Source organism: Anser brachyrhynchus (genome assembly GCF_964034855.1).
Source record: "Anser brachyrhynchus genome assembly, chromosome: 1".
NCBI classification, from domain to species: Eukaryota; Metazoa; Chordata; class Aves; order Anseriformes; family Anatidae; genus Anser; species Anser brachyrhynchus.
In genome coordinates this window covers 16514434-16539514 of record NC_137694.1, presented here as the reverse complement: position 1 = coordinate 16539514, position 25081 = coordinate 16514434, and the positions used below count along the sequence as shown (strand labels likewise).

The 25081-nt window shown below is 44.1% G+C and overlaps 1 long non-coding RNA gene across 6 annotated transcripts; it reads left to right on the top strand.

Moving 5' to 3' along the window:
* The first annotated feature begins 8553 nt into the window (after nucleotides 1–8553).
* On the top strand, nucleotides 8554–23563 carry LOC308188229. 6 transcript variants are annotated; one of them, XR_013945283.1, is made up of 6 exons: nucleotides 8554–9995; nucleotides 10136–10210; nucleotides 10772–10941; nucleotides 14654–14833; nucleotides 21724–21835; nucleotides 23521–23563. It is a non-coding gene; the product is annotated as an uncharacterized lncRNA (long non-coding RNA). The 6 variants fall into 6 exon arrangements; XR_013945282.1 differs by lacking the exon at nucleotides 14654–14833; XR_013945284.1 differs by lacking the exon at nucleotides 23521–23563 and having other exon boundaries at nucleotides 10865–10941; nucleotides 14749–14833; nucleotides 21724–23513.
* Nucleotides 23564–25081: the final 1518 nt, after the last annotated feature.

Genomic DNA, 25081 nt, shown 5'->3' with positions numbered 1-25081 from the left:
TGACAGTGAAAGAAGAGCTCATCTGTGTGGGAAACTGTAGATAGGGTTTGACCAGGAGTAAAGGCTGCCACAGACCCCAGCAAGGCAATCTAGGAAGCCTGCTTTCCAAAGAACTGGTGTCCTGGAGCCAAGGACCCATCCTCTTAGACATCCAAACAGGGATGAAATCCTGCTGCAGGTTCTCCTGCTCTTCTCATCTCCGTCTCTTCTACCTCGCCTTCAACATAACACCTTGTCTTCAAGACCACCGTCCCCCTGTCAAGTTAGATTGAAAGTGAGCAGATGGTCTGGTAGTGTCTTCGGTGGGGAAATGACACGCATATGCCCCGTTTTAAGAAAAAACAAGCTTAAAATAAACAGGCTCAAAGCCAAAATACTCCTTTGCTCACACTTCTTCCCTAGGGGAGAAGAGGAAAGTGCAAAGATGTGACAGGTGCCAGTCACTTTGCTTTGCGTATTTTTGGAAGGTGATTGAATACTGCAATGAGAATAAACAAAGTAGGAACCTGTGCAGAAGATACAGCTGGACTAAATATTTCTGTCCTCTGCCATCTTGGGAGATGGGGCAAGGGAGCACCATAGGGAGAGATCTGGGACTGAGAAAAAGGCAAATGCCTTCTAATTTACTTGGTATAGTAAACATGGGGAGGGGGAGAGATCAGCAATGAGTCTCTGTGCTGAGCAAGGGAAGGTTTAGTAGGAAAAATGGGAAAAAATCTAGGACTGAAGAGGCACTGGGCCATCTGCTGAACAATGGATCAGAGTAAGTTGCTCCGAGGGGCCAGCCCAGCTTAGAAGCCCAGGAGTATCAGGAAAAAGAAAAAAGAAAAAAAGAAAAAGAAAATAGAGAAAGAAAGAGTCTTTGAAAGATAGCTATAACCCAGGTAGTGCATCCTGGGAAGAGACATCCCAGTGCTCTGGAGGGATGTAGGGGCTGTGATCATCCTGAGGACAGGAGAACAGCCACCATCCTGGTCTACCAAGGAGCCAGCTGAGCTCCCACCAGCACAAAGACGTGCTGCGGTATCCTGACACAAACACAGAGTTTTCACTAAATTGTTTTGCTGCTCGGCTGCAGGGACCTTTGATGGATTGGCTGACTTGTTACACATATCTGTACAGAGAAGCGAGGAACAATACAGATCCCACTGGAAATGCTGATGCCAGAAGTGGATCTTTCAGCAGGTGACAGCTAACGCCATGTGGCAGTCGGGGTGTTAACCAGAGCTTGCAGTTTTTTGATGTGGGGTGAAGTGAACCATGAGGTGGGCAGTGCTGCACCAACTGAGCTGCACAAACAGAAGCTCCTCTGAGCCTGGGAGCTACATGGTTTTTAGTCTACGTCGTGCTGCAGCATGCAAAGAGAATTTGCTTTGCCCTCTGATGTTTATCTTAATTTTGCATGTGTTCACAGCTCATGGGAGAAAATGACAAATTGAGAAAATATTTGTTCCACAAAAGCCAAGAGACTATTACAGCAGACAGCCAGACAAACATAGCGTAAGTGCCAAAGCCTGAGCTTTTCTACAGTCTGTACCATGTACATGTTCGGTTTTACCTGCCTAAAGGGTAATGGGAAATTCAGTCAATATGCTGCCTTAATCACGGCAGTTTCTTTGCACTTGGACTACCCATTGCATCTCATTGCAGGGTTTTGGAACGCCACCCAAAAGGGAGGCTGAAATCATCAACCACATTTCATTTAGCACTGCCAACTGAATCTAAACAAATTGAAAAATGACCTGCCTGCTACACTGCGAGGCATACAGCAGAAAATGACTCTGAAATAGCCGCTTATGTTCACTGGAGAAAGATTTATTTGTGATCTCAGAGCTTGAGTTGCAGAGGTAAATAGAACCACCTGTAAACCATTTCCTACCATGCCCCACTGCCCCCATACGAAAAAACATGCACAGGCATTGCCTGAAGTGGAGTTGGCCTAGTAAATGATCAGGAAAATGGAATGTTTTCTTTCAACAAGCAGCAAATGAAGAGGAGCTGCTGCATCTGGAATGAGGCTACCTTGTTCACCTGGAAGGTCCCAGCTTTTGATGAAAGGCTCTGGAATTTGCTTCCTCTCCCACTGTGGTGCAACGTGAGTCCCTTTGCCCTTCACTTCATACTGTAAGCATTTTTTTTTTAATTTTTAATTTTTCTTTGTAGGGAGACAAGCTGACCTACTGTGTAAATGATTTGAAAGGGCTCTGCACTGATGAACAGCCAGGAGGAAGAAGGACCCTGTGTATTACTGCAGTTAATTGTCTTTTCACTTAGTGACGATTTTATTTAACTAATTTATTATTTTGATGCTATGAGATTATACATTTCATGGAAATCCAGAAATCCACACCTTAAATATGTGTGTATCACCGAGTTACTGAGGTCCATGATTTTGTTACCAGCAACCATCCGTTTGGTTTCCATCCATGGACAGTGCCAAAGCTCCTTGGTCTAGAGAACCTCTCCCAGGATCTCTTAGACAAACACACGGTGCACTGTGCCTCACCTGTAGGCATTTCTTTGGTCCCACTGTGACTTTAGCCTGTGACTTTAACCAAGGAAAGGGGGCAGAAGACCCCGTTATTACTGATAGCTTGTCAGCTGCTAGGCGACCAAGCAGCACATGCAGGTTGCCAGGCCATAGCACCTGCTTCATTTTGGATTTACCGCAACGTGTGATGTGTCCTACCAAGTAGGAATGTCATAGAGGACAAAGGGAGGAGCAGAGGTTACTGAAGGAAGGAGGAGTTTAAGGGGCAGAGGTTTTGTATTTGTAGGAAAATATGTGCCACTGATTTGGCTGCTTACAAGCCTGCTTTCTGGGATTTAAAAAATTCACTCTCTCTTTGCCACAGGCAACAGCTCATCCTTGGAAGATGTGGTTGCAAAGAGAAAGCATTTCTATACCAATACAAAATGTAAAAGTGAAAAACACCTCCCAGGACCTCACCCTGAGCTGAAGGAAAATGTAAAAGTATGATTTCCTCATCATTTCCTCTTCCCTGCTGGTTATTAGAAAAATATCACAGGTATGTCACCCTGTCTGGGACTCCATAAGCAGAACGAAAAGGTAAATCCCAGCAGGAGGGTCATCAGCACCGAGCACCTGGGAGATGCTTGGTTATCCAGCTGGGGAATGTTCTGCACATCCCATCCACCTACCCCATCCTTTCACGGAAAGCTGCTTCCTGAGGGACCAGGTGTTGATATTGGTGTGTTCTGCTGCCATCAGTGGTTCCCCATCACTCAGTACTCCCCTTCTCCCCTCAAGGCCACTTGATTCCATCAGCAACATGTCAGGTATCTGATGCTACACGTCTTCCTTTTCTTCTGGCTCAACTACAAGCCCTACTGGCCTCACACTGGTGTGACACACAAAGGAGTTACATAAAGACTCTCCATGTGCATTTTCATGGATCACAGGTCACCTATAATTCATACTCTAATATTTGGTGTGAGTGGCCGCATTCAGCACTGGCACCGGTCTCCTCTGGGAGAATGAGATTTTCAGTGCTCTGGTAGCTACGCGTCGCTTTGAGTTCTCTCCTCTGTTTTCCTAAATAAAAGCCCATACATCTCTTTTTTTTGAATGCTTTATTTTTGTTATTACACTTAGAAAGAAAGCAAGGAAGACCCAAGGTGGTCTCAGCACGTGGGAGCTGGGCATGTGCCTCTTCCATCATGTTCCCTGCTTGCAAATGGCTAACAATGATGTCGGGGAAAATTCAGGGATCACAGTCATTTGGTTCTGTTCACCACTGATTCCCCTGACAGCTTTAAAAGCTGTTTTTTTTTTATTGGGGTATACAGTGAAATATGCAGTGTACTATGCAAATTGTTTCAAAAACAGTAAGATGTTTTCTGTGATAACTTTATGGGTGAGTAAACAAATCCCATTCCAATCGTATTCAGAAGGCTTTGGACTAGGCTGACCCTTTCCCTCTTCAGTGCCGTTCAGACTGTGTGACTAGGCACAAGAAAAAAAAACAAATAAAATTAAAATGTGTTGCAGGGTGGGCTCAGAAAATACTGATGCTTTTAAGGGCTCGACTGGACCCTTAATCTTGCTGAACTGCCTACGAGCTCCTGAGACAACTGATGGGCAGCCCAAACTAACCACTGAAACAAGGCTCCTATTGAGATGTGTTTGTTTACTCAGGCATCTACATGGATCATTTGAACAAAAAGCACACCCGTAACTCATTCCCAGTTGCATTTCAGCCTCATGGTCCTATCGAAGCAATATCAGCAATGCGGAGAACGAGCACACCGAAATCCCTGTTCGCTGAAGCGGGAGCAGGTTTGATCCCTAGCAACGTGAAGTCAGTATGTGAATTTTACAAATCCACGAGAATAAATTGATCTCAGTCGTTTCTCACCAGTTCTCCCCAAACCAAAAGTGTTTTAATTATTTGAGTGTCAAGCAATCAGATGCCGTACCTCATACACATCTATTCCAGGAGATAATTAGAAGCAGAGAGGAGCAAACAATATGCCACAGAAGCGATCCTTGCGGTGTGATCTGAAAGATAACTTTAGTAACAAAAGTGCTTCTTTGCTGGGTGACTCACAGAAGGAAGCAGGGGCTGGAGCTGCTGAAAAAGGAGCCTGCTCCATGGGAACATGAGCGAAGGTCAAGGATCATCCGTGTACTGCCGACTTTTTGTTTGACGTTCATAATCTTAAGGAAATGGATGGAGGGAGAGCAAATGTCAGCTCCAGTAATGACTATGTAACTCTGGGACTGTATAGAAAAGTGATAGCCCCAGCTCCCACGCTGCTGGTGGAAAAAATGGGGAAAAGTGAACTGAGAATCCAAGCCTTGCTTTAATGTTTTCTTCAGAGTTTCATTGTGAATTCTGATTTATCAAAGGGACAGGTAGCTTCCTTTTATATTTATCTCTCTTGGTCTATATAGTACATATATATATATATATGTAATTTTAACTGCTGTTTTTCATCTGTGCAGCTTCCCAAAGCTGTACAAGAAATACCATCTTGGTGACAGATGCTATCCCTTATTCAATTAAAAAAACCATAAATATCTGATAGTTTTTATGTTAAGTTCCAATTGACATGTTATAACATTTAATGCAAAAAATAAGTGCCTTATAATAATATGCATATTATATAAGAATATATCTAATCACCGTGTTAAATTGTTAAATTTTGTACATATCACTCAGACTCACCTTACACATATTTTTCTTCAGTGGTTATTTTCACACTATCTTCTTTCAATAACAGATTGTCTAAACCTTCTTCCTTCTGTTTCTAGCCAGAATAGCAGCAAGTTTAATTTTGTATCTGCCCCAAATTGTGGCACAGCTGGCAGCCTGTAAACATCCAACAGCCTGCTCTCTGTGACTGTGCTCCTTCCCTCCAGAAGAGGAGTGCCAGCTCCAGAAATTCAGATGCCAGGTCACATTCTGGCCGAAAATCAGATTATCAGGGGAGAAGAAGGTGCTGTGTCATTATGTTGTCAGTTGTTTGGAATTTGGCAGCAATTACCGTTGAACGGAGGTTTGCTGGCTTTGCAAGACGTCTTCCAGCTCTGCTATTCATTGATGAAGTGTATCTCTTCCCCAAGCAGTCTGACCCAGTGCTTCGCTCTCCTTGGTGTTGGGAAGATATCCCAGTATCAACCCCAAACACCTCTGCCTCAAGGAGTTTGTGGCTGCCTGCCCTGCTTACAGTGAACAGGAAGGTCCTGGCCACGAATTCTCCAAACTGAAGATGACTGGGGGCTGCAGTGTGCTTGGGAAAGTACTTTTGTATACTTGCCCTGCTTATTTACTTCCCTAGGCATCCACCTCAGCACTGTCAGAGGCACCATCCTGGGATGCAAGCTTTTGCTCTGCCACACTACAGATATTCTTAGGACAGAATAATCCATTTTATTACATTCTTTCCAACAGCCTTATCTGTCCTGGAGGAGTGTTACTAATGCGTCTCTCCTCCAGGCTACACAATTCCAATTTTTTCAGTCTTCCTTGGAACAGGACCTCAGACCTCTGAAGAACCCCCTTCCTCTGAAGTCCCCCTCATCAGCACCACGTCTTCCTGAGGGCATGCTGCTCACCACTGAATGCAGCAGGAGGGATTACAGTCTTGCAGGCCAAGTCATCTGTCCATCCCCACAGGGCGTTTGCCCCTCTTGGCCTGGGCTCAGCTCAACTGGCTCATGCTCAGCGTGATTCACTACAACCCCGGACCCTTCTCTGCAGAGCTGTTACCCAGGCACTGTTCCTCCATCCCATGGCTACTCCCACCTAAGTGAAGGGAAGCGTGGCTGTGTAAGGATGCACACGGACGCAGCTGGTGCAAATCTACCTAAGTTCTCAACAGTCTGATACAATCCTGGGAGACTGTGCAGGACAGGAGGGATAGGTAGAGAGAGGATACAGAACGATATGATGAGTGTCTTCCACAAATTCAAAACATCCTTGCAAGTCTCCTAGCACCCAATACAGACTTTGTTCGTTGTTCTGGAATTTGTTCATTTTTTTTCTTTTTCAGTTTATTGTCTTGCGTTTTTAATTTGTCCCCAGCTTGTAAATCCAACCTGTCTCACAATTGTCGTGGCCACTGCAAGCCCTCTGAAATTTGAGTTCCAAATTCATTAGTCTGGATTCAAATATTGAAGCCTTAATGCTCAGTCTTAAGACAGACACGAAAAAAAAAAAAAAAAATTAAGGAAAAATCTGTTAGATGATTAAGGTTAATACCAAACTTAACCTTCATTTTTGTTGAAATATTTTTAAATTAAAAGGTGGGAAAATGCATATTCTTTCTATCAATAAATGTAAAACTGTTCTCCTACTCCTTGTCAGTACTTCAGGATAAACGAGCAGAGGCAATAAGTATGCTTGTGACTCCAGGGAGGAGATGTTTTGGTAGGGAGGCATTTAGTAAGAACAATAGGTTTTCCAGGAACCTGGAAATGCTCAAATGTCTTTGGTGGAGCCAGCCTTGGAAAGGCTAGAGAAGTGGTTGTGTGGCCAGCTCTCACTGCGTGCTTTATTTGAATTTCCTGGTTCTTGGTTTTGGTCTATGAAGGTATTTTTTCTGTTGTAAACCAAAGATTCTCCACCACACACCACAACCCCTTTCTCTGTAGTTAAACCACACAATCTGCTTGATTCTTGTGAAAGAGATCAGTGGAGGTGCAGGACTGGAAGGAAGTAAATAAATTAAATACATTGTGAGTTGCTGGAGTAGAAGTGTCCAAAGGACATCTTCCATTGAATTTAATTGACTTTTGAATTAATTACCTGGTATTATTTTTTACTTTAGACAATCCATCTGCTTGTCTTTCTGAGAGTTTTATAAACTTTGCCATAAATATTGGTCTAATACTAAGCACAGAACTATTTCCTTTGTATCCCTTACTCTTAGGTAAACTGGACACAACAGATTTTGGGGATTATTTATGGTTCTGCCTAAGATTTAACGTCTCAAACTGAAGAAGCTGAATTCCTAGAGGATGAGACTAAGGAGATGATATACTCTTCTGTTTCAATTGCTTTGGACAATGTGCGACCAGGTTTCCAGTCATTTGGGTTTATAAGACAAAAGACTTTGCCCTAATAGGAGACAAAGGCCTAAAATCCTGTGTGAGGATGAAACACATGCCAGTTTTACAGGGAAATGCAGTGAAGCATGGCCATTAATTGGTTTATATCTGATTGGCAACAGCATTAAAGGCATCACAGTTTCACTTACTGACCTTACAGAAAAGCTTTATATGATGTAGTAGATGATAGACGTCTTATTAATATTTTCATCCATTTTAGATAGTTTCAAAGACAGTTGCAAAGATGATGTCTTGTTTTCTACTTTATTCTGTAAGTTTTGAGACAAACCTCTATACAACCCTTTTCACATCCTCTATAATCTCTGAATTGTATTAATTACATTATGCCTTTTCTCTTGAAATAAACAAAAGTTATGTCTACTTAAAAGAAAGATATGGAAATAAATTTGAATTTTAACCCATGTTCTTGTTCCTAAGAGGTTTTAGGAAGATATGAAGACAATTTTAAATGCTCAAAAAAAAAAAAAGAGAGAGAGATCTTATTATCTGTATCTACTGCTAGATGGCATGGGACATCCTTAAAAATGTAATGGAACATAACACATAAAACCCACTGAGCCAGTAAGCCACCATCTAATTAAATGAGCAGATTCATAATGACAGGATACCATTAAAAAGCTAGACAGAAACTTCTCAGTACTCTTATTCTGCATTTCTTTCTGTTACTTTAGGTCTTCACTTAGGGAGTAATGGAAGCGAGCTGAATAATGAATACAGTTAATAGTCTCAAGGAGCTTTCCTACCAAGATTTCTTTCTGCTGAGCTGAACTGAAGGTCAGATAACTTGAGCATAGTAGGAAGCATCAATATTATCCTTTTTAGCCCCTTTTATTGAGTACAATTTAATGGTGACAAGGCATAATAATGGATAAGGGGAAGTGGGGATTTTAAAGCTTTATTTTGCTTACAGTGAAGTAACAGAATAATGCACTTCAGTTACCTGAGAAAATGACAATAATCTAATCACTTTCCTGATTTTAGGTGATGCAGCGAACGGCTCATACATGAAGTATAGATGACCATTTTTTCCGTCATGGGTTTATCCCACTGGTGAATGAAGATGAATCAAACAAATACATTTATTTCTCCATTATCTGGGGGTTCATAGCTTATTAATGAATTTGACCAATGTGAATTTCAATATATCTAGATCCTGGTGTGGTGTCCTGCCCTCAGCCTGGCATCCTGTTTCACTCTACTGTATGTGGGGAATGAGTTTGCAGAGCATAACCAGACAGAGGAGGTGCATATATAAAAATACATTATTTATGTATAGTTTATATATTATATATATACAATTTATGTGTATATATAAATATAAAAGTTATATTATACATATATGTATAACAGTTGTAACTAGTGAATATAACTAGCAGTTAGAACTACAGGACACAGGCTAAAGAAGATTACTTTATTCCTCTTTCATGTTTTCTTCTGTGCCTTCAGCTGGGCAGGGAGATGCTCTGCTGTGGGTGTGAACAGATGTGGGCCACAGCAGGGTTTGTAAACCAGGACACGAAGAGTTGTTCTCACCAAGCTTGTGGGAGGAGGTTTGGTGCCGGCGTTGGAGCTGTTGGCATGCTGAGGAAAGAGGAATGGATGGGAGGCATTGATGTCTTCATTTGAAACCAGTGTGAGTGTTTAATTGACACATCGCACATTCAGGGGCCATAATTTGCATGGCTGGCTGTGATGCTGTCCTTGTACTTCCAGATTTTACTGCAATGCCACAGAGCCATCAATATGACCAAGAACCATGCAGATGCCATGCAAGCATCATTTGGATGTCAGTGTCTCCACAAAACATCATCTTCACGGTCAATACATATTTATGAAGCTTTCCACTGTCTTTTTACACGTTGACCAAAACAAGTAACATAATTCTTTTCTCTCTCAAATTATCCTGTAGTTTGTACCTGATGTGCCCTCATATCTGCATGCTCACATTTCATCCTTATCATACAAGCACTGCATGAACCTTGGAAAACTTCTCGCCATTACTCGCTTTTTCAGCAGATGTTCATATTTACCACTCTGATGACCTTGTTAGCATATTTACCTTTGTGTAAACAGTTTGTACTCTGCTCAGATGACTATTAAATCTATCTTGGCCAATATTTTAGCAAAGACTTAATGTGAGTATGTGTGTACTAATCAGGGAGCTGGAAAAATCTACTTTAAAAAAATGGGATGAGAAATAGAAAGCATCATAAAGACAATGTGATTAAATAGTAAGCTTTTCTGTGATCTCATATAGATGGCATATTGAAAGTATACAGCAACTGATATTAGGTCACATGTCTAGGGAGCTGCATACAAGAATAGCACAAGCATATATAAGGATGAAATTAGAAAGCCCATGCATAAAATGTCATACAGCCAGCAAGGGACATGAAAGGTAACAAGAAAATAGTCTAAATTTAGATTAGTAGTGAGAGGATTATAAAAGGAGGATTTGGTCTTCTACTCAGAGGGAGGAAAAGCTATTTATAAATGATATTGAGCAGACTGAATTATTCTTTTTTCTTTTTGCTTCAGCATTCCCTGGCAGGGTCATTGAGAAAGAGTATGAATCGGGTTAGGAGAGAGAAAACCAGCTGAGAGCACAAATCGGTAAGTTACATTTTTTTCCCCTGAATTCTCTGGAGCTAATAAAATTCCACAGGGAATTTTGAAAATCAGATGAAGCAATCTGAGAGCAATCAGAGGCTTATCACTGAAAACTGGGGAGGATGGGTTAGGTTAGGAGCCAGCTTATCTTTACAGTGGGGAACAGGGTGAATTTGTCAGTCTGGGGAAAAAATGATTGAACCATTGGTAAACACCCAGACAATAACAAAGTTAGTAGCAGCTAGCACAGATTTAACAAGAATGCATCATATTTAACAAAGGTCATCTTCGTTCATGACAGCACGGTAGGCCACATGGAAGGGGGTATGGACCGCAGTTTCGGAAGGGCTTTGACACTGGGGATGAGCTTCTGAACAACCACCCAGTGGGGTCTGAGCTGTCTGTGGGGTCCTGAGCTGGGAGCTGCTGCTCAGAAGTGCGCTGCCAGTGAGGATGCACCAGTTGTGGTTCCCACAGCCACCTCCCGTGGGCTCTGTGACTCAATATTTTTGCTGATGACTTGGATGATAAACCAAGAACCACGTTTATTCAATTTCCAAACAGCAGAAAGCTGGGAAGGGTTGTAAGCATGCTGGAGGATGGGGAGAGCTATGAGAACGGTCCTAGATGAGCAAATCCTCCTGTGATGCCTTATAGCTGGCTGGGTCAGCCTTGCCATGCTTGGACCTCTCCTGGCCAAGTCCTGCTGAACTTCTCATGGCCTCAACGCACAGGTAGGCTCAGCACCTTCCCTCCCTCGCTCCTGCATGGGTGCATCTACTCTGGTTGATTCCTGGTTTTACGTCAGGACATCAGCTCCTCAGTCAGCCACAGGGCATACATGTTACCTCGCTACCAAACCTCCGCCTGGAATTATGTGGCCTGTGCCCTTGGTGAGGAAATGTGGGCATGCAGGAGGAGGCCAGAGCAGGCCTCAGGCTGTCCTCTCCAACTTAACCAGGAATATGGAGATTTTTGTCAGTCTTTGCCATTCTGAAGATTTTTTTGACATGCTTTGTGTGGGGCATGTCCTGGCAGGCGCTGTGCCTCCAGCCCGTTCCCACTGATCTGTGTCTCAACAGGTATGCTGAAGGCACATCAGCCAGAGCACGCGATGGTGGCCACACCACCAGCTGGGCCTTGGGGTTACAGCATCGAGGTGAGGGAGGTGCTGGGGCACCTCTCCTACCCCAAACCCTGCCCTGGGATCCCCATAGCCCAGGACGGGGCTGTCACCCCTGCATGTCCCCAGCCAGCAGGGGGGCATGCTCCTGGACCTGTTCTGCCACCGCAAAGCTGCTGCTGCTCAAGGGAGGAGAGCTGGGCTCTGCTCTTCCTGACAAGCTGCCTTCTTTTCTCAGGAATTTCTTAGCAAATATAAATCAGTCAAAAATTTCCAAGCCAGCCTGGAACAAACTTTCTAGACGTGATGCAAACTTTGAAAGATTTCAATCTGTAGTTGTCTTGAACTTCTTGAACTGATTTTTTTTTTTTTTTTTAGTATTAAGTTTCCAATATTGACCTAAAAAATCAGTCATTTAGACAACCCTGCTCTGTGCAGGGAGGATAAAGCTTATCGCAGAACTAAATACAATTTTTCAGAGACTGCTGGAAAGTGGAAAATACCATGCAGATCACATTGCTTGCCATTATAAATTCAGGGCACGCTTCTTAGACCCGTCCCTCTCTTAGGATAAGTGTAGAACATATGCAAATAACAACAGCAATAATGAATAACATCAACAAGCAAATGAAAAATAAACAGCCCAACAAACCAAACCAACGACTTAAACTGAAACATTATTTCACAGTTCATGCCTCTCTTCTGGGGGGAAGATCAGTGAACAAGCAGCTTACAACGTGTTGGCCACCTCACCTTGCTCTCTGAAGGGTACAGCAGAGCCGTGCGGTGCAGGCAAAAGTGGACTGGGCAGTCCTGGAGCAAGAGTTGTAGGGCTGCCCAAGGTTCAGCACAGAAAGATCAGCTGTGTGGGACCAGCTCCATTTGTGCAGGTCCAGCAGTGGCACTTTTTTTATCCCCCACCATTAGTGGTGCTGCTCCCTGGGGTGGCCATTCCCTGGTCACAAAGCGCGGCCAAGATTCGGGTGTGCAATGCTGAGTGGTCAGAGGTGGGCTCAGGGTGGGAGTCCCCATGTCCAGAAGCCATACTCCAGCTGTTCACTGCTATTTCGGTTCAGAGTAAGAATATTTATACCCTACAAACAACAGTGTTGTGAAAGGTAACACTGAGCACTTGATTAAAATCCATGCCTATGCCTAGTCTGTATTAGGGAAAATATGTCATTCAAATGGCCACTAGCAATACCCACCCTTAGTGAAAACATTACACGCAGCTCATATGCTCAGTAGTGCATATTACCAGAGATATGTGCCTCGAGGGCTTCTTGTACATTGTGCTGTGGAAAACAGACTTCCTCTTATACAAAAATGCTAGCAAGAGGTTTCCTAAAACCTAGGAGTTATATAAATATTTGTGATTTTCCTGTCTTTTCCATCCCAAACCCCCAAAGTGAGAATTTGATACCAAAGGACCAGTGCCTATTTCTGTGGGAGTATAAATGGCCTTCCTAAAAATAAATCTGTGTGCTAAATATATCCCACAAGCTGAAGGGAACTAACTTGTCAAGATGCATTTGAAAGGGAAGTCTGATACTGAACAACAAAGAAAGCAGCCTACAGTATCTGACCCGTGACTCTGTACTAAATGCTTAATCAAGACGAATTAAAACAGGAATGCACAGCTTGCTGTCAGCTTTTAGTAAGTTGAGAGCAAATACTACTACGTGTTTTTCTGCACTGGGAATTCCACTTTTCTCAGAAATTTGCCTCTGTTCTGGGCATAAAGCTGTTGAAAAACATTTTTTTTCTTCTTCCAGTCATCTCAAAATGTAATTACAAGAATGAAAATGCCAACAGATTTCCAACCACTTCAGGACATTTTGCCATTAGAAACATGTTGACTTTTTAAACAAATGGCTTGCTTTCACTGTAATTAATTTTAAAAGATTCATTTTTGTACTGACAGACTACAAGCAGCTATTCTGCTCAGGAATCAGGAATCTTGAGTTTGACCTTAATAAATAATACAACGTTTTCTTAATTTGAAGAGTAGCATATGCTTTCCCTCTTCCCCACCGAAGTGGATCCACTTATTTCTTCTTTGGTTGACTGTGTGTGCTGAGGCAGCATATGCCTTTTACATGGTGTGATTACCTTCGTGTGGGCAGGTAGAACACAACTTTAACAGTTAAATATTTTCAGAATTTTACATCCAAACAAGATATAAATTATTGTTTGCTCCCTTTCTCTTTACACAACGTGGGAGATGTGGCTTGCAACCAATGTTTCTTGGAATCCTTTTTGCTCACCTGGCTGCTGTCACTGCAAGGACTGAGGTGCTGGGGGTGGGTGCTCCTCACCCAGCCGTCCTCCCTCATGGGAGGATAGGGTTGCACAGAGGCACCCCCAGCTCCTGGGCTGATCACAGGAAAACCCTTCCGCGATCACCTTTCCTCACCAGGTGTAAATGTGATCCTGCAGTTTCCCTCTTCAGCCTTTTTTCTGGTTTCTATTTCTCCATGAACACTGAGAGGTACCTACAGAGCCCATTCACACAATCCCACGCAGTCTGTACCACCTTTATGCCAGCTAGCAACTTTACTATATGCTACTTTGAGGCAAAACAAGGAAATCGATCCAAATTTGTGGTAGAGACCCAGAAGTCAAAACCCAAATGGTTCAATGTATTTTCATTTACCTTTCCTGCTATCTTAGTGGGGAGCAACGCATTTTCCTTGGCATAACGTTGGCTCCTGTAAGCCAAATCTTGATTATATGGCAGACTAGGCACTGTGTCTTGTCAGAATATATCACAATACACAAACATAAATAAGTGGTGTGCCCATACAAGATCTCAAATCATGTCGTGAAAAGGCGTTTTATAAAATGATGAAACAGCCTGTTCTCAAGAGGTCTCAAGAGGTTTCAAGAAGTCCCACAGCGACACCCTCTCAGGGACAAAACCCCAAAGCTTAGGACATCCCTAGAAGAAAGCATGGGGTCTGCCTCAGAAATTGGGGATGGTTTGGAGGATTCCCAACGGGACACCATTTCTGCCGTAACCAATGTTTTAATTCCAGTTCCCTTATCAGACTGGTTTAAACTGCTTTGAAGACCCCTGGATCAGGCTTTTTATGGCTTCTGCTCCCAAGGGATTTACTTTGCTCTTTAGGATATTGGAGGACATTTTCATAGAGGCTTTTGAAGAAGTTTTAAAGCGCAGAAACTATAGTAATAGCAGTACACAAAACAGTCTATTCCCTGTTTCATGGAGGAGGACAATATCCTGCATCAACATAAATACATTAATTTGTATTAATAAGTACACCGATATAAATGAGCTGGCTCCTCACTTTATTTTGCAGGGAAAAGGTTTAGACACCAAAGGAAGTCATTATTGATCGGTGAAAACCAATTGCATTTGTAAACTGAGAGATCTGCTTTCCTTTCTGCTCTCCAGCCCCGTGTAATGAAATCACCGCCGAGGCAGCGGTCTGCATTGTGCCGTGCTGCCTCATGCCACTGCTGGGAGACAGCTGCTCAAGGTGTGTGGTGGAACAGCTAAAATTGTGCTGAAATTAACTTTACATATATTTCTTTTGCTTCAGACCCTCCAGATTTTCTACCTCTGTCAGTGAGAAATTTGCTTGAAAAATGTTGCTAGGGGAGCCTCTGGTTTTGTTGTAAGCAAAACAATAATCAGCAACAAAACCCGAATAATTCATTTGCTGAACAAATGCTGTATTTCTTTATGGACAGTAAAATGGCTGGTAAAATGAAAAAAACATCAAAATATACAAATGACTGAGTGAGAAAGATTGAGTTCTTTAATAAAGCAGAGGTCTACTGCACGGGGGAAATATTTTTATCATTAAACATTAGTAAAGATGGGTCCTTACTTTGCTTACTTATTCTTCAGGCAACTAGAGCATTACAAACTGCCCCAGGACGTGCACCCAGTACTCAGTAGGGTCTAATTATTCTGTGCCTTTGGGTGCCTCCTGGGGTGTGTGGCAGCATCACCTCTCCAGGAAGGCAGGGCAAGGATGGGCAGCCACTGCTGCTTGCACGTTGACTTCTTGCAGCTGAGCCCTTGCCAGCAGTTAAGGTCTGGTTAATGTAAAACCATGAGTTAGTACATTTTTCCTGCGCTGTTGCTTCTCCTTTTCTTGCTGAGCTGTAATATAACATCCTGCAATTCTCCTCCTCTGGCTCTTTCTGTTACTACTCCCCCGTAGGGATTGTGGTGCACTGTTACAGGGCAAACACCGTGGTAGATGGGTAGTGCCTGATCAAAGGTGTGTCCTGTGGGATACTCGATGCTTCTGGTACCTGTGGAAATCCAAAGCCAGCTGGCATGTTTTCAGGGGGAGGTGATGCTGACCTTTCATCTGGCCAGACGTTGTAAAAACTGCAGGGAAAAAAAAAAATATTTTTTTCGTATTTCTCATCCTACAGTGGTAAAATTCCACACTATATAGAGGGATCTTGAACAGTAATAGCCATGGTGATGATAATAACAATCAGTATGTTAATAATATGCTAGGGAGCAATTGGAGGCAGGTCCAGACCAAGAGCCAGAAAAGGACCATCATTTCTTAGGCGTTTCACCTTCAGGTCACACACCAATGTTCTTAATATTAATAAATCCTACTAAAATAAGTAAAGCCTGTGCCTTCAAAAGTCTGGATATAAATCTTCAGTGTGCCTGAAATAACACCAGGCCCCAGACAGTTGTACCAAATAAAGCAATTTGCAACATAAGAGAACATCCAACAGCACATAAGCTGTGATTCCAGCATCAGATAAATATTTTCTCATGCTTATTATGCCCATCAGGCTTGGAAGAAACTTCGCCACGAGGAAAAATAAGCTGATGCTGTTGTTTCTACAAAGTAGGAACAGGAACGACAAAAACTGAGGGTGAGAGAGCTGGGGAATCAGTTCCAAACCATTTTTTGCATTCTGTATCAGGCAGATACAGATACAGCGGGCAGAGGTGATGCCCCAAGTGCTGGGCAGGTTTGGCCACTTCCAAAGCACAGCATTTTGTGTGTTCCTGTGGTTGCCCTGGGGAAAACCTCGGTGCTCCAGGCCATCTATCTGGTTGTGACCAGGATCCTGACCTCCCCACCTGCCCTTCGTGTGTGGGTTTCCCTTAAGGCGTGCACAAAGCCCCGTCCATCACCCACATACCGCTCATAGGGTGCGTGGCTGAGCTGCAGAGAGGATAGCGGTGGCGGGAGTGGTGCTGTGGCCGTCACAGGCACTTGGTTTGGGGGATGGAAGCTTGGCAGATGACGGTGGGGTCTGCAGGACAAAGAATCGCTTTGGCAGCTGGTGCTGGGAGTGCTGCCCAGAGAGGCACAGCTGACTCCTCAAGATGGCGAAGGCAGAATCTCACCACCGAAATGTCAGTGCTTGCATCCAAGGCGGTGCAGTACTTCCCTTAAACTAGCGGATTCTAGGTCTGAAGGAAGTATCAGCAAGTGGCATTTTGGATTAAAATGACAAAACTATTTTTGCAAAAGACCTTTTGTAAAGAGTGAGTGCAGCCGGTGGTCTCAGTGGGAGCTAGGAAATATTGACAGGCATAGTTCCAAAAATCAGAATGAAAAGACATAAACAGCAAAACCCTCCCTGGTGAGCTCTTCTACCCAATTTTTGTACTTTAGCAACAGTTAGGCTCATCTGATTCACGATCTGGCTTTAAACCCAGCGATGTCTTACGGGCTGCGTAGAAATTACTGGTGGCTGCTCTCACAGGAGATGGCTGGTGGTGTGACACGGCGTCTCAGTTACTGAGTTTGGGCATGGATCACCTTGGTCATAGTTTCTATGAGCTCTAGAGAGACTTGAAGAGAGGCCACAGATGTTTTTCCTGCATTTTCTCACTTCCACTGTGCTGGAGCACTCAGATTTCCATCTCACCGCCTGCCCTGTTTAGTACATTTGTGCTGCCATTGAGATAGGGGAGGGCTTTGGAGGGAAACTGCAGGATGCTGTGGGTACCTGAGCCCTCTTTTGCATCACTCAGATTCTTCATCTCCCCTGTTCTCCCCCTGCTCAGTGGACAAGGCGGTAAAGAGAGTGCTAAGAAACCTGTTAAAGGAAAGGGTTGGTGATTGCAGCAATGGGGAAGACAAAACCATCCCCTTTTTTCTTACCTTGCTGTCTTAAACACTGCCACAATTTAGTGTCATGAATTTAACTGTGTTCTACCCATTTTATTTGGACATATATGTAGGGTTAAGAAGCACTGGAGGAATGAAAGACTGAAGTGCATGCATAACAAGCCTCCGGTGCAACAGAAGTCTAGAAAATTTATTCATGCTTCAAATGAAATTTGGAGCTTCAGTCCACCCCTATCTTAGTTCCCAAGATAAGCACCATGCAGCACAACCGAGCTTTTGCTGGAACCCAATTTTTAATCATCATTGACAAGATAACGACCTCCCCAGCTTTAGGACTACGCACCACGCACCTCCCTTTCGAGCCTCGGCGGCGGGGGAGGCAGCGCTGCGAGCGAGACAGCCCCACAGCGATGCTCTGCAACACGCTGTAACCACGAGCTCTTCCCCTCGCGGTTTTCACGTTCCCAGTGAGGCACAGCTTCTTCAGTGACAGGCTGAAATGTGACATTTTCTTGTCCTAATGAGAAACACTCAGCTGAGGACTCCTGGTGCCTGAACGCCCGGGTGCGAGGCAAGCCCCAAAGCCCCGCAGGCCTCCTGAAGGCTATCTTCCATCGTGTGCTTTCCCGAATGGCACTTCTTCCTGTCTCCTCTTAGCTACAATGTGAACCCAAGGGAAGAGACACTCACCCACTAACGGGGCCAGTGCTGGAGGGGCTGAGCTGCCAACCCGTGCTGCCACCACGGCTGCATGGTCCTCCCACGGCAGGTCCCTCCCCTTCACCCGCACCATGGCACTGCTGGCCAGAAGGGGAGCTGGGGAAAAAACCTGGTGGCGGATCAGGAGCACAAGGGCAGAAGGAAAGAGCCTCAGCTGCAGAGGGAGGAGGAATTTCTGCCTGTGCTGCACAAATGCAAGCAGAGGCCAAGGAGCCAAAGCATATCTTTCATACCGATGTGCAGTTCAGGAAGCTAAGATTTTAGTTGTCTATCTGGCAACAGTGAAAGATGCAAATGACTCTTTGGGAAGCTAAAACTTGCAGGCAAATAAGGTGTTTCCCCCTGAATTTCTAGGAACAAGATGAATGTGAGGCCCTGGCACAGGCTGCCCAGAGAAGCTGTGGATGCCCCATCCCTGGAGGTGCTCAAGGCCAGGCTGGATGGGGCTTTGGGCAACCTGCTCTGGTGGGAGGTGTCCCTGCCCATGGCAGGGGGGTGGAACTGGGTGGCCTTTAAGGTCCCTTCCAACCCAAACCATTCTGTGACTCTGTCATTCTAATGTCCACGGCATAAAGGCATCCTCCAGGTCTCCACAGCAAGGGTATGCTCAGGGGAAGCAGGTAAGAGCATCAGAGCAGTCCTCAGCCAAATGCAGCAGCTGAAGAAGTTGTAAGTGCATGTTCAGAAACAACGTTGAGCAGTGAGTTCGGGGAGGTTCCCTTTGTGCTCAAGTATTTGGGGAACTTTTCAGAACTACAGAGGGGAGTCACTGAGAGAAGAAGCTCCAAAGAGTTTTGCAGCTCTATCATTTAAGGTCAAGAAAAAACAGGAAACTAACTTTCTCTCTTAAATCTTTAAGATGTCAGTAAATAAATGATGTGGTTTTCAGAGCTGTAAAGCATCTCATATCTTTTGCTGACTTCAGCTGGAGCACTGGGTGCTCAGCACTTCTGGAAATAAAATCATTTGTTTGCCAAGGCTCAGAAGGAAAAGCTGAGAAGGCTGACTTGAAGTTCTTGTTCTTGCAAATATGAATATGAAGCAGGATATAAAAATATGAATTGAATATGAATTGAAGCAGAATATGAAACTTAAATCAGTAGTGTTCCCTCAGGAAGATCATTATTTGGAAGAAAAGAAAAAGTGCACATAAAAACAAATTTGTCAACACCATCGGAAAGGAGGAAGGATGAAACTTACTTGGCATTATTATTTCCTGTCTTAGAGCTGGTCTGTCTCTCCCTTCACTTGGTGATATTTGTAGTAGTTTTGTATTGAACTAATTGCTTCCAGCCCTGGGGGCTGTCATGAAAATGTAGGCAGTGCTAATGGCTTAACTGTTAATTAACGTGATGGCAGAGCAGTTGAGGAAGGGACAAAAATGTCAAACAGTTGGGATATAACCGAGTATGAGAAATGCCACGATCCTGCAGATTGAGCAAGGCAGGGGCAGGCTGGCACGGATGCCAGAGGAGACGGGCAGGAGCCGGCACAAGCCTGCTCTTCTCCCTGTGCGTGAGATGCTGGAAAACACTGCACAGCTCTTGGTTTCTGTAATGTGTTTCTATCAAGAGTTACAGTTAATGAGTATATAAAAAAATAAATCTTAAGCAAAATGTAGAAATCACATGCTATAATACAGAAGATGTTTGAAAGTGTTTCACTGAAACTGACATTTTCCAGATGATTTTTTTTTTTTCTCCATAGTATTCCAGTGGAAAATAAAATCCTTTGGTCAGTTAACCTGAAATATTCTTGATTCATTCCCCTCCCATTGCAGTGTCCCAGCAACTGGAAGAAACTGAAACAGGACATGAGAGAGCTAAACCTGTAGCATGCCAGAGCCAAAAGGGAGTGAGAAGAGTATGAGATCCCAAAATATGACTTATTCAATATGATAAACCAGAGTCAAAACATTTTTTCCTGGTCAACATAAAAAAATAGATTCAGGGATGTTTGAGCATTGATTCTCCAGTTATAATTTGGAATGAAAAGAGTACCAATATTAGAGGATTTATTATGATAAAAAGGGGGATTTTTTTTATGTGTCACTTATTCAAAGGACTAATATTTTCTTTTTGTAAGCAGCAATTCACACATTTTAATTCAAGCGTCCCAACAGAAATACGTGTATATAGATAATAATTTTAATGAGAGATTTCATAGCACTGATCTACTACGGAGCACCATTCAGAGTCCCTCCATGATCCAGTTTGCCTAGCAAAGCGTTTCATCCTGCAGAAGTGAGAAAACCCTAAATGCATCGTTCTGGTGAAAAGAGAGGAAGACAAGACCCAGAGGCTGGACTAGATGGTGAGGCTATGGTGAAAAAAGCAAAACCAGAACCAAAACCAACCCCCCACCCCCCCCAAAAAAAAAAAAAACAACACTAAAAAGCTGCTGAAGAATTACAGGTAATGCAGTTGAGATGATCTGTGATGAAAGCGTGTGGAATTTGCTCCTTAATGCATTGCAAAAGCTTTACAAGGGGATGTCAGTCCTGTGTGCAAAAGACAGGGGAGGTGAAGAGGATCAGTGGAGGGCTCTCTCTTGCTCACCCTGCAAGCGAAGAGGAAGGCCCGGATGCTCCAGGGCACAGCCGAGCACACTTTTTACAAGATCAGGTCCTTTTCCTTGGTGACACAACATGAAGCCCAGAGTGGCTTTTCTCTCTGCACTCCGTCATGAAACATGACTCAGAATGACAGAAAAGGGTGACACATCCTATGGACTTTTTCCTCAAACCGAGCTATGCATTGCGCTCATTTTTCTGCCAGCCTGTTTGGTGATGCGCTGTGAAGCCCTGACACGCATCTAAAAGATAAACCACTCTCGAGCCGTGGGCTCCACATTTCTGACCCTGCAGTGCTACGGGCAGTGATTTACTGTGTGCCGCACAGCGACCGTGTTATCGCTGGGCTTTAAAGGCCGAAACAGCAGCACGTCCCACCGGTTCCTGCTATAGTCAGTGGTCAAGGAACTTAATGGATTTGTGAACTGGATGCAATAACATTGTAAATTTAGGGACAGGAGGGCTGACCGTGAAGTCAGTTGACCTAATTTTTAGTTGACACAATTCCACTCAGCGCCAGCAGTGCACAAAATTGTTCTTCTTGCTCTGTAGCTGATCAACATCAGGCCATCCGTTGGCAGCCAAGCCAAGGAGCACCTTTTGGAGTGAGGTTGCTTGGATGCCGGGGAGTTCTGCTTTTCAGCACTTTATGAGGGTTTGGATTTTGAAACCTTAATTCTCAGTCATGCTTAAAACTGTGACTTCTTACCAACCTCCAAGCAGGGTGAGCCTGCACAATGCACCTCTGCTTCTGTGCTCTGTAGTGTGGCAGAAGGTGCCCAGCCCAGAATTACATCATGAGAAACATTGCTGTCAGCTCTAAAATATTATATTTATGTGTATCTGCTTTTTTAAAAATTATTTTTTCCCTTATTATTATTTTTTTTTTCTTCTGGTAATCTGTCTGGGACTATTCTTGCAGATCAAAAATGTTTTCCTGAAATGTGCCAACATTTTATGCAGGGCTTGAGTCACCAGATCACCTCCTGCTTCTCCCCTTTCCCTCTAGGACCTCGCAGACGGGGCTGTGGCAGCCGTGCCGAGTGCTGGGGCAATCCCAGACATCTGCCTTCCGAGCAGGGAATTGAAGATGCTCCACTTTGCATAACCTTTGCCTTAAGGTCAGAATTACTGGTGTTTTGAAGCCAGGCACGGCTGTCCTTCTGGGGCACTGCTCACATATAAACCTCTCACATCAGAATATATTTGGTTTTATTTCAGTGAGCATATTGCTTAGCAAAAGTTGCTCAGTAACAACTAAGTTTACCATCCAGCTCTGCTTTTTATTTTCTCTCTCAACGCTATGGGATTTCACATGATGTGTATTTTCATGGGATTAATATCAATGTGATGTGCTATCTCCCTAATGTATCTCAGCTCATTAAGTACCTTAATTCATTTTGTAAGAACGCCTTTTGCCTTCTACTCAGAAGATATACCCATTTGTGTATCATCATTTGTAGGCTGTTCTCGACCCCAGAGCACAGAAGAATTCTCCTGCTATTTAAAATCCCACTCAGAAGTAATGGCTTTTATACCTACATGCTAATATCATTCTGGTAGATCAACTTCTGATGTGCCCACTGTATTAAGCAAGCTGAATTTTCTGCCTTAACATCAGGCTGTCACTAATTGTTTTTATATGTATTTGCTATGATTACATCGTCCTCATTTCCAGTATCTGTTTTGAAACACAATATTAGTTCATTTATTTCCTGTGTCACAAACCAATCTCTTGCTGAACATTGCTTTGCAACTTTATTGAGATAATGCTCCTCGTGAGAGCTTTGTCCTGCTGTTATCTTTGTCTTTTTTTTTTTTTTTTTTTAAATGGTGGGAGTGTCACCCTCCTGTAAAGTGAATTGCTTTGGTTGCAAAGAGAAGAATTCATCCCTTGTGCTGAGTACTTTTGGGTCATACCGTGCTTGTTGTCATATTTGCTGCCTCTGGACCTGGCCGTGTGTTCACCCTTGGTTCTGTCTTCGTTTTTTGTTAGGTGAACATCAGTGCTTGTGCTGCCTGCTCCCTTTTGTTTGGGAATCACACTGTAACATTCCTTCTGCAAAGATTTTAAGTCCCTGTCTGACATTCCTAGTTAGTCCATTTGGTAACACGGCTTGAATCCTGTGTGTCCTTTAACATCAGGCTCAGCCACATCTGATGGTTTCCTTGCTTTGGCTCTCCACTTGAGGGTGGACTAGTGAATCTGCAGAAGTTCAGGGACCTAAATATTTAATTCTTAAAATGTAACATGAAGAGCTTCACAGCCTCTGCAGATGCTAAATAACTTTTAACATCTGTCCTCGAATGAAATTATTTTTCTTGTCATTGAAATAGCTTTGAGAATAAAGTTATTGCACACACAAGGATTTTAATCTGCAAAGTTTCTCTTCAGCAAGTTTTGGAAGCCTTGAAAGCTCCCAGGCATCTCAACCACTCTGTCACCTGCACCTTTGGACTGAAAGGTTCATTGCCCCCTTTTCTGAAGGCTGACCTGACTCTGGAGTAGCAGACAGGGGAAGCTACACACCACGAGCTTGTCAGACACCGAACTCAGTTCCTTCCCTCCGGCACTATTCATGTTGTGTTGCTTGATTTTTAGCACTCGGTCCTGGAGAAATCACATCCTTCAGGGCCACAAGGGACCATCATTACCATGTGCAACCCTCTTCACACGCAGCCGTGGGGCTCCACCAAAGCATTCCTGCACCCGCTCTATGTCCCGCACTGCACTATAAAATGTCTTCTAGACAGGTAATTCTGATTTAAAGATCTCTGCTGACAGGAGATGTTGCTGTATTCCTAGGTACATGTTTCCAGTGGCTAATTATTTTCACCTCAAGATTTACACATGGTGTCTTGCCTGAGGCTGTGGCAATGTTTTCAGAAGAAATTTCTGATGCTGAGGCCAGGAACGAGGTACCGACAGAAAGGTGACAGATCGGTGTGCTCCAGGGATGTCACTGCTCCTTGGCCCTTCCACTCCACTCGTTGTTTTTGGTGAGCTAGGGAGAATTTCTCTCGTGTCCCAACACCCACAGGACTACATTGGCTTCTTCAGGGATTTGGATGAAGCTTTGGCTCTTTGCCACCACCTGCCAGGCAGTGTGGAGAAGTTCTCAAGTCTAAATAGACTAAGATGAGCGTGTTCGTCCTCAACCTTACATTAGATAATTTTTTTAATAGAACATCTTTAGGATCTGCTTAGTATACTAGTTTTATAGGATATAAGGATAATTGCAATTGTCCAGCAGCCCTTTAAAAGTGCTGAAGCAGGTATCAGTGGCAGCACACATCTCTGTTGGATGGGCCATACCTGCTGCATGAGAACCGTGCTTGTTCCTCCTCCCTGGGTCAGGGCAGGCACACACACCTGCCCTATGAGCAATCCTACCTGCTTCCCAAAGGGCTTTCCTCCCTGCAGAAGTGATTAACATTATCCAATGCTAAATATATTTTATCTGTATTGAAGTGTTACAAGTGTACCAAATGAGTTGGCACGGTCAAAAGGTCTAGTGAACACTTCTGTTCACCAGATGGGGCTAACTACTAACTTTCCCAAGAAAAAATCTTATGTTTTGGTTGTATTTTTAACTTTTTACAGGTTGTTGCATGTGTCTCTCTGCCCCAGGAAAGTCACCGTGCCCTTCTCAGAAGGACAGAGAGCAGTGGCTCCTGCAGGACATGCGTGCTCTGAAGCTCCAAAGTAGGTGGGAGAAAGCTGAGCTGTTCAAATTATAGAGCATGAAGTGCAGGTGACAGGGAGAAAGTGCTCCACAGCTGAGCTTGGCCGAGGCAGCCCTTTGCTTGCAATGAATTATCCAGTGACATGGCCAGTCAGTCACCCCTGGGTGAGCTGGGACCCTGCATTGCCCCATCCCTGGAGGTGTCCAAGGCCAGGCTGGATGGGGCTTTGAGCAACCTGGTCTGGTGGGAGGTGTCCCTGCCCATGGCGGGGGGCTGGAATTAGATGGTCTTTATGGTCCTTTCCATCCCAAACCGTTGTGTGTTTCTGTGATTCTGTGGTTGCTGCTGACTCCAATGCTGCCCACAACTCTGGGGCTTTCTGGTCCCAGGGGTGACCAAGCCCACCCCTGCAGACCTTGGTAAGAGGTGACAAATCACCACATGACGCTCACCACTGAAGGCCCCAGGTGGGGCACGGGCTGAAGGCTGTTTCACTGTCACACAAATGAGTCAGCCTCCTGTGTCAGTGCGTTTCTTAATTTAGATGTACCCTGCCACGCTTCCTCTCGACGTTCATCCCCGCGCCCAGCCTCGCTCCGTCCCCACCACGGAGGCACTTGCTTTATTGCTGGTTCTCTGATGCCCTCCTGTGACTTACTGAAGGTGACTGACAGCACTGG